The sequence below is a fragment of the Dasypus novemcinctus genome, chromosome 13 (assembly GCF_030445035.2).
Source record: "Dasypus novemcinctus isolate mDasNov1 chromosome 13, mDasNov1.1.hap2, whole genome shotgun sequence".
Lineage (NCBI taxonomy): Eukaryota > Metazoa > Chordata > Mammalia > Cingulata > Dasypodidae > Dasypus > Dasypus novemcinctus.
Genome location: NC_080685.1, coordinates 48,370,524 through 48,386,611, shown reverse-complemented (window position 1 = coordinate 48,386,611; position 16,088 = coordinate 48,370,524). Strand labels below are relative to the sequence as shown.

The following is a 16,088-nucleotide window of genomic DNA, read 5'->3' as shown; positions in this document are numbered from 1 at the left end:
TGGAAAATACAGGAAAAGAGAAAGAGAATAGAAAAAAACGGAACAGAGTCTCAGAGAATTGAATGACAATGTGAAACACACATTCACATTATCAGTGTCCCAGAAGGAGAAGAGAATGGAAAAGAAGCAGGAAGAATATTTGAGGAAATAATGATCAAAAACTTTCCAACCCTTACGAAAGATATAAATATTAATATCCAAGAAGGATAACACACCCCAAACAGAATAAATCCATATAGACTAACCCTGAGAAAGCTACTTTTAGAAAGACAAATATCAGAGATAAAGAGAGGATTCTGAAAGCACCAAGAGAAAAGCAAAGCATCACATACACGGGAACCTCGATAAGATAACATGCTAACCTTTCGTCAGAAACCGTGGATATGAGGAGAAAGTGGTATGATGTATTTAAGGTACTGAAAGAGAAAAACTGCTAGCCAAGAATTATGTATCTGGCAAATTGGTCCTTCAAACATGAGGTGAGTTCAAAGCCTTCACAGACAAACAAAAAGTGATAGAATATGTTACCAAAAGAGCAGAATTAGAAGAGATACTAAAGGGAGTGCTCCAGCCTAAAAAGAAAAAATAAGGGCAAGAGATTTGGAAAAGAGTTTAGAAATGAAGATTATTAGGAAGGGCAAACTAAAGGTAAGAAGACTGCCAATATAATGATATAACAGAGAGACAGAGAACAAAATGGAAGAAGTAATGGTTTTACAGTAATAACATTGAATGTTAATGGCTTGAACTCCCCAAAAGACATAGACTAATAGAATGATATATATGTATATATACATATATATATATGAGCCATCTATATATTGTCTACAAGAGATCCATCTCAGGTGTAAGGACACAACAAGGTTGAAAGTGAAAGGTTGGAAAAGGGATTCCATGCAAATAGTAACCAATAAAAGAGCTGCAGAAGTGATACTAATATTGGAAAAAATAGATTTCAAATGCAAAACTGTTATAAGAGATGAAGATGGTCATTAATATTAACAAAAGGGACAACTCACCAAGAAGAAATAGCTATACTAAATATTTATTCACTTAACCTGAGGGCCCCAAGATACATGAGGCACACACTGGCAAGCTGAAGGGAGAAATAGAGGTCTCTGTAATAATAGTTTGAGACTACAAGACACCACTTTCAATATTGGATAGAACATCTAGACAGAAGATGAAAAACGAAACAGAGAGCTAGAATAATATGATAAATGAACTAGACCTAACAGACATCTATAGAGCACTGCATCCCAAAACACCAGGATACTTCTTTTTCAAGTGCTCATTGATCCTTCTTCAAGATAGACTATATGTTGGGTCACAAGACAAGTGTCAATAAATTTTAAAAGATTGAAATTATAAAAAATATTTTCTCTGATCACAACAAAATGAAGCTGGAAATCAATAATGGACAGAAAAGGAAAATTCATAAATATAGGGAGATTAAAAAACACATTCTTAAATAATCAGTGGGTCAAAGAAGAAATTGCAAGAGAATTCAGCAAATATCTTGAAGTAAATGAAAATGAGAACACAACATACCAAACTACAAAGGCAGTACTCAGAGGGAAATTTATGGCCTTCAAGGCATACATTAAAAAAGAAGAAAGAGCTAAAATTGAAGATCTTACTCCACACTAGAGGAACTAGAAAAAGTCCATCAAATTAATCCCAGACTGAGCTGAAGGAAAAAAATAGTAAAGATCAGAGCAGAGATAAATGAAATTGAGAACCAAAAAAAACAATAGACTCAACAAAACCAAAAGTTGGTTCATTGAGAAGATGAACAAAATCAACACTTAACTAGACTGACAAAGAGAAATGAGAGAAGATGCAATAAGATGCATAAATAAAATAAGAAATGAGAGGGGAGATATTACCACTAACCCTGCAGAAATAAGGGAGATCATAAGAGAATACTTTGACAACTGTATGCCAAAAAAACTAGACAATATAGAGGAGATAGACAAATTCCTAGAAACACATGAGCCATCTACACTGACCCTAGAAGAAACAGAAGAACACCTCAACAAACCAATCACAAGAGAAGAGATTGAAACAGTCATCAAAAACTTCCCAAAGATGAAAAGCACAGGACCATATGTCTTCACAAGTGAATTTTACCAAGAATTCAAAGTCATTATAGTACCCTTCCTGCTCAAGCTCATCCAGAAACTTGAACAGGAGAGAACACTACCAAACTCTTTGAAGGCAACATTACCCTAATAAAACCAGATAAAGATACCACAAAAGAAGAAAATCACAGGCAAATATCTCTAATGAATATAGATGCAAAAATCCTCAACAGAATACTTGTTAACTATATCCAAAAGCACAATAAAAGAATAATACACCACAATTAAGTGGGTTCCACACAAGAAAATCAATTAATGTAATAAACCACATTGATAAATTGAAGAAGAAAAATCACATGATCCTCTGAATTGATGCAGAAAAGGCATTTGAGAAAATATGGTACTCTTTCTTGATAAAAACACTCCAAAAGATAGGGATAGAAGGAAGCTTTCTCAATATGGTAAAGCACATATATGAAAAACTTACAGCTAGCAATGTACTCAATGGCAAAAGACTGAATGCTTTACTGCTGAAATCAGGAACAAGGCAAGGATCCCCACTGTCACCATTGTCATTCAATATTGTGCCAGAAGTTCTAGCCAGAGCAATTAGGCTAGATAAAGAAATAAAAGGCACCCAAATAGAAAAGGAAGCAGTAAAATTTTCATTATTTGCTGATGATATGATCCTATACCTAGAATCTCCTAAAAAATCCACAACAAAAATGCTAGATAAATTGACAAGTTCAGCAAAGTGGCAGGATACAAGATTAATACACAAAAAATCAACAGTGTTTCTCTATGCTACTGATGTACAATCTGAGGAAGAAATCAGAAAAAAAAAATTCCATTTATAATGACAACAAAAACAATCAAATATTTAGGAAAAAATTTAGCCAGGGATTTAAAGGACCTATATTCAGAAAACCACAAAGTATTACTGAACGAAACTGAAGAAGACTTAAGTTTCTTCATGGAGCACAGGTAGGAAGGACATTCCAAGTTCGTGGGTTGGAAGATTAATTATTGGTAGAGTGTCAAATCTGCCCAAACTGATTTACAGATTCAATGCAATCCCAACAAAATTCCAACAGCATTTTTTTGCAGAAATCAGAAGAACCAATTATCAAATTTATTTGGAAGAGTAAAAGGGCCCCAAATAGCCAAAAATATCTCTAAAAAGAATAAAGTTGGAGAACTCTCACTTCTGAACTTTAAAGTAGATTACTTAGCTACAGTGGTAAAAAACAGCATGGTATTAGTATAAAGATAGACACATTGACCAATGGAACCAAATCAAGAACTCAGAAATAGACCCTCACGTCTACAGTCAAGTGATTTTTGAAAAGGCAGTCAAGCCGTCTCAGCTGGGCCAGAATGGTCTATTCAACAAATGGTGCTAGGAGAACTGGATATCCATATCCAAAAGAAAGAAAGAAGATGCTTACCTCATACCTTATACAAAAATTAATTTAAAATGGATCAAGGACCTAAATATGGAAGTGACAACCATAAAACCCCTAGAAGAAAATATCGGAAAATATCTTCAAGATCTTGTGATAGGCGATAGTTTCTTAAACCTTATACCCACAGCACAAGCAACAAATGAAATAATAGCAAATGGGACTTCCTCAAAATTCAAAACTTTTGTACCTCAAGGGACTTTGTCAAAAGGGTGAAAAGGCAGCTGACTCAACCGGAAAAAATATTTGGCAATCACATATCCAATAAGGATTTATTATCCATGATATACAAAGAGATCATACAACTCAACAATAAAAAGACAAACTACCCAATTAAAAATGAGCAAAAGACTTGAAAAGACAATTGTCCAAAGAAGAAATACAAATGGCAAAGAAACACATGAATGTTCAACATCCCTAACAATTAGGGATATATAAATCAAAAGTATAATGAGATATCATTTCACACCAATTAGACTGGCTGTATTAAAAAGTTGGAAAACTAAAAGTTGGAGAGAGTGTGGAGAGTTAGGAATGCTTATTCACACTGTTGGTGGGAAGGTAGAATGGCACAGGCACTATGGAGGACTGTTTGGCAGTTCCTAAGGAAGTTGAATATAGACTTGCTGTATGACCCGGCAATACCATTACTAGGCATATACCCAGAAGAACTGAGAGCAGAGACACAAACAGACATTTGCTCACTAATGCTCATAGCAGCATTATTTATGATTGCCAAAAGTTGGGAACAACCCAGGTATCCACCAACTGATGAATGGATAAACAAACTGTGGTGTATACACATGATGGAATATTATGCAACAGTAAGAAGTCATGAAGCATATGACAACATGAATGAACCTGGAGGACATTATGCTGAGTGAAGCAAGCCAGACACAAAATACAAATTCTGTATGACTGCACTATATGAACTAAATATATTATGTAAACTCATGGAGTTAATAATTAGGATATAGGTCACCAGAAAATTGAAGGAGGGTAAAGACTGGAAACCTGAGGATTAGTATGTGCAGAATTGGTAAAAAGGTTTTTGTAAATCTTTGGAAATGAATAGAAATGGTGACAGCATGATATGGTGTTTATATCTATCAGAGCTATTACATGTGTATGACATTGGTTGAAAGGGAAAATCTAAAGTCATGGATATTACTAGAAGGAAAGCTAAAAACTGTAACATAGGACTGTATAAGATAGCAAAACCCCATACTAAACATTAATATGGATGATATTGTATATATGACTGTTTTAATGAAATATAAATACAAATATACTAGAGAGAAGGAAAAAGAATAGCAGCTATGGCAGTGGAAGCATAGAGAGATTGAGAGGTGATGAGTTCTGTTTGTTTTTTGTTTATTATTATTGGAATAATGAAAGTGCCCTAATGATTAAAGTGTTGAATGCACAAATATGTGATTTTTAAAAATATATTCTTTAAAAAAGATACTTAGATTACATAAATGTTACATAAAAATATAGGGGATTCCCAAATGCTCCACACCCTACACCTCCCACATTTTCCCACATTAACATCATCCTTCATTATGGTGGTACATTCATTATAACTGATGAACAAATTTTGGAGCATTGCCACTAAGCATGGATTATAGTTTACATTGCAGTTTACACTCTCTCCCACACAATTTTGTAGGTTATAGCAAGATTTGTAATGTCCTGTATCTGTTGTTGTAATGTCATTCAGAACAATTCACAAATATGTGATTACAATGATTTTACAGTTTGGATGGGTTTATGCTTTATTAATATGTATCAGTAAAATTTGATTTAAAAAATAATAAAATAAAAAAACAACAGCAGATGGTACTGGCACCAGGATAGTCAAATAGACCAATGGAATTGAATTCACACTTTAGAAATCAACTGATGACCAAATGATTTATTTTTTTATTTTTTTATTTTGTGTGTCCAACTGATTTTTTTCTGTTCAATTGTTATTATTATTTTTAATTAATTTTTTATTTTTAAAGAAGCTACAGATTACATAATGTTAAATAAAAATTGTAGGGGATTCCCTCCCCCCCACACACACTTTCCCACATTAACATCTTTCATTAGCATGGTACATTTGTTACAATTGATGAACACATACTGAAGCACTGCTACTAACTGTGGACTATAGTTTACATTATATTTTACACACTGCCCCACACAATTGTGTAGGTTATGACAAAATATATAATGGTCTATATCTGCCATTGCAAGGTCATGCAGGACAATTCCAATGTCCCAAAAAGTCCCCATATTACACCTATTCTTCCCTCACCCTCCCCCCCAAACCTCTGGTGGCCACTGCCCTTATATCAATGATTAAATTTCTTCCATTGTAGAATAATAATTATTATTGCTAGAATAATATTATGTCTATAGTAGAATAATAAGTCTACTTTAGTCCATTGTTCATTCCCCAATCTTGAGGATTTGGGGATAGCGATGCCCACTCTGTTTCTAAGAAAGAGGGCTTAGACCTCATGGCACAGATGGGTGGAACTATCTTGCTTGCAATTGCAGATTCTCTCTGTTCCTTGGGATGGTCATCATCCATCATTATCTCTTTGTTAGTTGTCCTGGGTGAGTCCAATGAACTGGAGAGTAGGTAAGGCAACTCTGCTGAGATTCAGGGCTCAACTGGCACATGAACCACAAGGGAACAAAGAACATTCAATGGGAAAGAATAGTCTCTTCAACAAATGGTGCAGGGAAAACTAGATCTCCACTTGCAAAAGAATGAAGGTGAATCTTATCTCATACCATATACAAAAATCATCTCAAAATCAAAGACCTAAATATAAGTTCCAGAACTATCAAACTTCTTGAAGATAACATAAGGAAGCATCTTTAGGACCTTGTGTTAGGTAATGATTTCTTAGATTTTACACACAAAGTACAAGCGACAACAACAAAAATAGATAAATGGGACCTCATTAAAATGAAAAACTTTTATACATCAAAGGATTTTATCATGGAAGTAAATTTTTTTAAAAACCCTACATAGTGGGAGAAAATATTTGAAAGTTACATATCTGATAAGAGTTTAATATCCATACTATAAAAGGAAACCCTACAACTCAACAGCAAAAAGACAATCCAATTTTTAAAATGGGCAAATACTTCATAGACATTTCTCCAAAGAAGATATACAAATGACCCAAAAGCACATGAAACAATGCTTGACATCATTAGACATTAGGGAAATGCAAATCAAAACCACAATCGGATACCATTTCACACACACTACAATGGCTACTATTAAAAAATGGAAAATTTCAAGTGTTGGAGAGGATATAAAGAAATAGAGACACTCATTGCTGGTCAAACATAAAGTGGAACAGCTGCTGCAGAAGACAGTTTGGCAATTCCTCAATACAGGAACCTCATATTTTTTAATGTAACATTTTTTTTCATGAGGTATATATCTTCAAAAAAATACATTTACAGAAATGATGTGGTGGGGATGGGGAGTGGGTTATATGGGAACCTCTTATGTTTTTTGTTTTTTTATGTTTTTTAATGTAACATTCCTTGTGATCTATTAACTTCTATTAAATATATATATATAATTTTTAAAATTACTACTGAAAAAAAAAAAGCATCCAGCACAATATAAAAAAAGTCAATATAGAATTACCATAAAATCCACTTCTAGGTACATGCCCAAAAGAACTGAAAGCAAAGACTCAAACAGATACTAGCACACTGATGTTCATAATGGCATTATTCACGATTGCCAAAAGATGGGAGCAACCTAAGTTGCTATATTAACTGATGAATGGATAAACAAAATAATACATACAATGGAATATTATTCCACCATAAAAAAGAACAGAGTTCTGATATATACAACAACACAGATGACCCTTGAAGGCATCATGTTGAGTGAAATAAGCCAAACACAAAAGGACAATAATCATATGAGCTCACTGATATGAAATAATTAGAATAAGCAGACTCATAGAGTCAGAATCTAGAATACAGGGTGAGAGTAGGCAATAGGGAATTAAGGTTTAAAATGTTCAGAGATTCTATTTGAGACAAAGGAAATATTTTGGTAATGGATGTTGGTGATACTAGCACAAAATTGTGAATGTAATTAACAGCACTGAATTATATATTTGAATGTGGTTAAAAGAGGAAATGTTGGGGAGTGGATGTAGCTCAGTTGGTTGAGGGCCTGCTTCCCATGTAAGAGGTCCCAGTTTCATTCCCTGGTGTCTCCTTAAAAAAAAAAAAGAGGAAATGTTAGGTTGTTAGGTTGTAAAAAATTTATTAAAAATCTGTACAACTGTACAACATAGTGAACCCTAAGTTTAATCATGGACTATAGTTAATAATATAGTTATAAAATATGCTTTCATTAATTGTAACACATATACCACACCAATGCAATGTATTAATAATAGGGTGGTATATGGGAATCTGGAATTTGATGCATGACTGTTCTGTAAACCCACAACTTCTCTAATTAAAAAATAATAATTGAATTGACTTTCAGTTCAAGACCAAGATGGAGGAGAGGCATTTCTCCCTATAATTCCCACTAAATACAACTAAAGTCCCTTGGTTTCATATATAAAACAAGCATAATAAGTCTCTGAAAGGTAAAGTGAAAAAGGCAAACCATCCAGAAATATCAGAAACCAAGGAATGACATACCAATGAGTTCTCTGTGTTTTCTTTTTGCCTCATATATTCTTAACTGGGTACTGGAGAAGGTGGCAATACAGAAAGGCTAATAAGAAAGACCAAAAAAAGCCCCAAGAAAATGCTAGTCTTTCTAGCCAAAGCACCAGGAAAGAGGCATGTTAACAAGACAACTACTTCCCAACTCCAGACAAACAACATGGAAAAAATGAGTGCCCACTACCAACCACATCAGCAAAAGCCAAGTAGAGAGCCTAGGTCTTCCCTTGTGATGAACTTTAGTGAGGCACTCTTCCTCTAAACAGTCGTAGCAAGGCGTTCCACCTTTATGGTTCCAGGAAGACCACCTGGGGAGCAACAATGAGGTGCACCTTCCCCCCCAAGGCATCAAAAGAGTCTGAGAAGGGAACTAGGGAACTTCCATTAACACTCCCACCTAGCAGTAGCAAGATGGTATCCCTTCTTCCCAGACTGGTGAGTTGTCAGAGGAGGCCTGTTAAAATGGAAGATATGAATAAAATTCAGTCTCATGACAAAATAGGCAAAAATTTGAAAATCATGCATCATGTCAACAACCAGGAAAATCTCACCATGATGTGATGTCCTCTGTGGTGGCCTGGAGTTATGTCCTCTGGAAAAACATGTTCGTAATCTTAATCCATTCCTGTGAGTGCAAACATATTGTAAATAGGACTATTTGGAGACGTTTTTGGTTAAGGTGTGGCCAATTGAATCAGGATGGGTCTTAACCCTATTATTGGAGGCCTTAGAGAGAAGGCCAAAGAGAGAAGTCACAGGAACAGTTAGAAGCTGGAAGTCAAAGTCAATGGAATCCAGTAGAGAAAGGGAAGAGACAACAATGTACATCGCCATGTGGTGGAAAAGCCAAGGAAACCCAAAGATTGCCAGACGGCCCGATGATACCAACCCAGGAGGAAGCAAGCATTCTAGTCTCTGAAACTGTGAGCTAATAAATTACCTTTGTTGAGCCAACCCATTGTATGGTATTTATTTTAGCAGCTAAGAAACAACTTCCAAATTCATTCTTCAAAATTGTTCTGACTATTTTAGGTTCTTTGAATTTTCATATAAAATTTAAATCAGGTTGGCAATTTCTACAATAAAATCTTGCTGATATTTTAATGGGATTGCAATGGATCTATAGATAAATTTGGGGGAAATTAATATTCTAACAATATTGATTCATCTAATCTATATACCTGGCACACTTTCCCATTTCCTTAGGTAATCTTTATTTTAACTTAGTACTGTTTCATAGTGTACAGGCCTTGGATAATTACGGATGGATTTATTCCTAGGTATTTATTGTTTTTATTTTCTTTAAATTTTTATTCTAATTTTTATTTATAAGCACTCTATACCAGTCAAGCAAAAACTCCCCATTTTCAGGTATTTTAAGTTTTCATTTTCTACTTAATCTTTGATTACTTCTGAATCAATGCAATTGATTCTTGCATAATAATCTTGCATCCTATGTCATTACTATTAGTTCTTGTAGATTTTAATAGGTTCCTTAAAATTATCTTGTAATCTGTGAATCAAAAAATTTACTTTTGGGAAGCAGACTTGGCCCGGTGGTTAGGGTGTCCTTCTACCACATGGGAGGTCCACAGTTCAAACACCGGGCCCCCTTGACCCGTGTGGAGCTGGCCCATGTGCAGTGCTGACGCGCACAAGGGGTGCCATGCCATGCAGGGGAGCCCCACGCACAAGGAGTGTGCCCCGTAAGGAGAGCTGCCCAGTGCGAAAGAAAGTTCAGCCTGCCCAGGAATGGCACCGCACACACGGAGAGCTGATGCAGCAAGATGACTCAACAAAAAGAAACACAGATTCCCATGCCGCCGACAACAACAGAAGTGGATAGTACCACTGACAACAACAGAAGTGGACAAAGAACATGCAGCAAATAGACACAGAGAACAGACAACTGGCGCGGGGGGCGGGGGAAGAAGGGGAGAGAAATAAATAAATAAATCTTAAAAAAAAACAATGGGTTAAAAAAATTTTTACTTTTTTCTTTCCAGTCTCTATGTTTTGTTTTTTCCCTTACCTAACAGAACTTCTTAGGGCATGCAAGAAAATGTTCAATAAATGTGAGACTGCACATGCTTACCTTATTCCCAATCGCAGAGAAAAGGTGATCATTTATTTTAAGTATGATGTCATCTACAGGTTTTTCATAAATATCCTTTCTCAGAGTGAAGGAGTCACTTTCTACTCTTTGTTGATAGCTTTAAAAAGTTTAATTATGAATTTTGCCAAATTAATTTTCTACCTCTGCAGAGATTATCATATGTTTTTTCACCTTGATTTTGTTAATATGGTCAATCACATTATTGGATTTTCATGTTAAACCAACCTTGCATTCCTATGATAAACCCCATCTGGTCTATGATGTAGTATTCTTTTGATATTTGTTGGTTTGATTTGCTGATGTTTTGTTAAGATTTTTGCATAAATGTTTATTAGGGATATTTGGCTGTAGCTTTTATTTTGTAATGCCTTTGTCTGATTTTGATATCAGGGTAATGTGAACACACAAAATAAGTTGGCAAGTATTTCTTCATCCTCTATTTTCTGAAAAAATTATGTAAATTGACATTAATTTCTTAATTAGCTGTTTAGTAGAATTCATAAGTGAAGGAGTCTGTGTTTGGATTGTTTTTTGTGGGAAGATTGTAATTTTATGTATTCAGTTTTTAAAAGAGTTTGACATTTTCTATTTCTTCTTGTCTCACTTTTAATAATATGTATCTTTCAAGGTATTTGCCCATTTAATTGAATTTTTTTAATTTATTGGTATAAAATTGTTCAAAATATTTCATTATTATCATTTTTATATCTGTGGACTGTCAGTGAAGCCCTCTGTATTAATTTCTCGGCTGCTAAACAAATACCATACAATGGATTGGCTTAACAAAGGTAATTTATTAACTCATGTTACAAAGGCTAGAAGACTTGCTTCCACCCAGGGTCAATATCTTCTGTCTAATTGGGAAATCTTGGGGTTTCTTGACTTTTCCATTACATGACAGTGTACATGGCAGTATCTTCTTTCTCTTCCATGTTCTGTTGGCTTCCACTTTCTGGTTGTTCCCTATCGCTACTTCTGTGACAAATAATCTTTGCTTGTAAAGACCTCATACATATTGGAATAAGGCCCACCCTCATTCAATTTGGGCACACCTTGACTTATAGTATCTTCAAAGGTCCTATTTACAAATGGGTTCACACCCACAGGACCATCTCTCACTGTCTCTATGATCAGTGTGACAAAAAAAAAAAAAATATATATATATATATAAATGAACAAAATATTTGAAGAGACTTCATCAAAAATGGTAGAAGAATGACAAATAAGTGCCTGAAAATATGTTCCTATCATTAGTAAATGCTCTTATTAGTATTATGCTATTAGTAAATGCTATTAAAATCAAATAAGATGCTCCTACATATCTATTAGAACAGCTACAGCAAACAAGTGATCAAATACTAAATACTAAAACAACAACACAACAGCAAATAAATGTCAAGTACTGGTGAAGATGTGAATCAGTCTAAACTCTTGTACATGGCTGGTGGGAATGCAAATTGGCACAGCCACTTTGGAAAACAGTTTGGCAGTTTCTTACAGATCTAACCAAATATTTTCCATGCAAATGAGCAATCCTACTCTTAGGTGTTTGCCCAGGAGAAATGAAACTTTGGTTCACATAAAAAATGGACCTATTTATATATGTAAATATATATATATATATATGTTCCTATTAATAGCAGCTTTATTCATACTTACCAAAATTACAGACAACTCAAATATACTTCAACTGGTTAATAAATAAACTGTGGCATGTCCATATAAGGAATATCACTTAACAATAAAAAGGAAGAATTACTGAAACATATAATAACATGGTTGGCTCTCAAAAGCACTGTGCTGAGTAAAAGTAACAAGACTCAGAAAGCTACATTCACATGATACTCTGGAAAAGGCAAAGCGATAGAAACAGAAAACAGATCAATGTTACCAGGATTGAGGATCAGGAAGAGACAATGATTCCAAATGAAGATAAGGGAATTTTTTGGGGGGAGGATGGATATTGAACTACTATATATTTTGATTATTCAGATGGTTATATGACTTACATGGTCTTCAAAATTGATAGAACTGTTCACCCAGAAAATGCATTTTATGTTAATTATATCTTAATTTTCAAGAAAGTATGTAATATTACCCAATTTGCTTTTTCCACTCAATGTAGTGTTTCTAAGATCATCAAAGTTGCATGTGTAACTCTAGTTCATTAACTGTCTCTATGGTGTAACATTGTACTGTGATTATTTCCAATATATTTATCCATTTTCCTAAAAAGAAAGTATTTGTTTTTCAGGGAATTTTTCCTATTATGAATATTATTACACTGATAATTCTTGAAAAGATCTCATTTTACACATAAAAAGTTTCTGAGGTATAGGATTAGACTTGGTGAGATTCAGGGTACATGCCTTTCAACTTTAAAAATAATGCAAAACATTTTATTCTCAAGTGCTTGTCACAATGTACACTCACATCTGAAATGTTTACAAATAATTTCCAAGACTTCATATTTCAACCAACACTTTGTATTGTCAAACTTCTTAATTTTTGTCATCCTGGTAGCCTAAAATAGTATCTCTTCATGGTCTTATTTAGCATTTTCCTGGTTACTATTGAGGCTGAACATATTTTCATGTTTTGTTTTTTCTGGTACTATTTCCTCTTTTTCTTTTTTGCCCTTTTACCATTAACACTGTTCTTTTTTTTTTTTTTATTCATGTTGCATCTTAAATTAATCTTTGACTAATCCTTTGTTAATTTTTATATTGATATGTTTTATACGTGTTAGATTTTATATGACACAAATAATTTATATCACATTGTCACTTGCCTTTTTTCTTTGTTTATGGTGTCTTGATAATCAGAAGTCCTTCATTTTAATATTGTTAAATTTAACAATATTTAATTTTAGTACTGTTCTGAATCTTGTTTAAAAAATGTGCCCTTAACTAAGCATCTTAAAGATTGTTTATTTTTACTTTTAGATGTTTAATAGTTTTATTTTTGACATTTAAGCATTTATTCAATCTTGACTTTTATATATAGTATGAGATAGGGATTCAATTTAATTTTTGACATATGCATAACCATTGGAAAAAGAGTTTAAATTGTATTTGAACTTTGTATGACCTGTTCCTTATTGTAGATGTTGCAGTTGTTCCCTATTATTGTAGATGATGTTGCAGTCCTAATAGCAAATAGCTGCTTGGTAGTTTCCAATAAATACAACCTGGAAACTAGGGATGAGGTTCTCAGTTCTAGAAGCTGGAAGTCCCCTGGTCCCATCTTTAACTCCTCTCTTGTGTCTTTCTCTCCGTCCTTTATTTTGTAAAGCTCTGCGTTGCCTTCCCTTTGAGCCAACCTATCACTGAGCTGATCTCAGCACATAACCAGTTGTTACATCACCATTTATTAAAAATTCATATTTTCCAGAATGATTTGGAAAGTCACTTCTGTCATATTTCAAGTTTACATATATGCATGGGTTAGATTATATTTTCTGTTCCATTAGTGTTCTATTCCTGTGGCAATACTACACAGATTAACATTATTCAGTTACAATTATGTCTTGGGCATGTTCCCCATTCTTTAGGATCCTCTTCTCCATTTAGTACTTGATTTTAAATCTAACAGCTTGATTAGAATCAAGTTAATTGCTGGCAAAAAATATTTCATAGATGATGTTGTGTGCTTCCTATTGCACATTGCACATACTTTCAAGTATGCTGTTGCTTTGTTTAAAAATTTGACAACCAGATCTGCCCATTGTAAAGTAACTTTTTTTTCTCTTTAGAACAACTAAGTAATCTGTGGGGTGAAACTCTGCCAACATGTGGATATCCTTTCTCCAACAGCAGCAAATTTGGAGCTTGCAAAACTGTATCATTTTTGCAGTGATAACTATCTATCATTATATTTCTCCATTATTAGCAGGCCTCTTTTGTAGGAAAAAAAAGATCTTAACTTCATCAAGTGGAAGTGAATTACAGTTAATTCCCAAAAGACAGGGCTAAATGCTTAATTTTTGCCTTTAATTGCTAATTTTCAGAGTAAGCATTTCAATATAAATAAAATTTTTCTTTTATCTATCTGTTGTTCTTTTGAGTGTCATTACAGACCCCTGGATTTTTATTGATTTAATGGTTAATCCAACTATAGTAATTCTTTCTGATGCACAATTTGTCTCAAAATTGATGTGTCTTTTTTGCACTATCCCGTTATTTTTTGAGTGCTTCCTTACTTTCTACCAAAAATGTCCCAGGTTCATCTTGTACTTTTCCTTCCATAGATTAACAGCGATTCTAGGTCAGCCCCGTTTCAATTTATCTGCTTTTTCGCTCTGGTTTTTAGCTCTCTCCTCCCTTCTGGTCCCTTGGCATTACTCCTAGATATTTTTGTTTTACAAGTTCAGTTATGCATTTTCAACACAAAATATTTATTCAGTACCAACTATGGACCAGATTCTGTTCTAAGGATACAAAAGTAAACAAAAGTGATTCTCTGATCTTAAGAACCTTACATTGAAGAATACTTGTTATATCAGCTAAATTTTAACAGATGGTATATGTTGTTCTGGAAATTTTAAGCATTGTAAGATTTTTATACTTGCTATATTACTGTTAAGGGTGTCCTTGGTATTTTGTAAAAATTTTATATTAGTTTCCAGAACGAATATTTGGGGAAACACAAAAATTAGGAAGTCTAGTTAAGAAAGAACTTGCAATAGTCCAGGAATGCAGTGATTAGTAGGTAAAAATGAGGATGGAGAAGAAATGTAGGATGCCAAGAATATCTTCAAGGAAAAACAAATGATAGAATTGTGTAACAGTGTAAGAAGCGGGCCTGATCTAGAGGGAGGAGTCAAAGTTAGCTCCAATTTTCTTCCCTGAAGACTGAAGAAACAACAACACTGATAGAAATAGTGTAGCTAAAGTGAATAGTTGGCAGATAAAAATAGTATCTCCTGAAGGGTATGGACTGTGTGTCTCTTTATATTATCCCATGAAGTGTATTACCATGGTATTTTCACATAAAAGATAATTGTACCAATATATTGCATTTGAAAAAGTCAGTGGAAAAACTATGTATACATGGCCCCAGGTAACTAGAAGTACAGAACTGGAATAGAATAAGTGGCCTGATTACAGGTGGAGAGGGAGTGGGGATGTTTTCTTTGCATTCCTAGAGCCTGGTTTGGTGCTTAGCACAAAGCAAGACCTCAATATTTATTAAATAAATGAACGTTAAGTGACTTGCATAGATGTGATAGCTGAGCTCTTGGCATTAGATCTGAAAGCAGAGGGCATTTCATAGATGGGCTATGGGTACAAACCAGCCCATCTCCCCTATGGCTTACATTGCCAACAAATTGCCGGCTTCAGAGGAAGCAGTTCTAAACGTACCTTGTGTTGGAGAAATTGTGGAGGAGTTCAAAAAAAATATGTATTCTAGATTTAGGATACCAAAATGTAAGACACTTTCAAGGTTGTACTTGGTTGTACCGTTTTGTACTAGGGTCAGAGTACCTCCACAAATGTGAGCTTCTCAGTGCTATTAATGCAGTATCTTTGCTACAATGCCCCAAAATATTAACCTCACTTTACAAGTTATTGGCCAAAGGCTGGACTGCTCTATAGCATGATCTCATAAAGGATTTCCTTTTCCTCCTTTCAAGCTAAGGCCCTGAAATTCCAATTCTGCACGTTGGGAGAATCCTTTCCATCCTCGAAGGTGCAGTGACCAGGA

The 16,088-nt window shown here is 34.3% G+C and overlaps 1 protein-coding gene across 3 annotated transcripts in view; it reads left to right on the top strand.

The window, feature by feature from the left end:
- Window positions 1–16,088, top strand: part of KIFAP3 (kinesin associated protein 3) — a 232,873-nt gene that overhangs the window by 43,105 nt on the left and 173,680 nt on the right. The gene's annotated exons all lie outside the window — the stretch shown is intronic.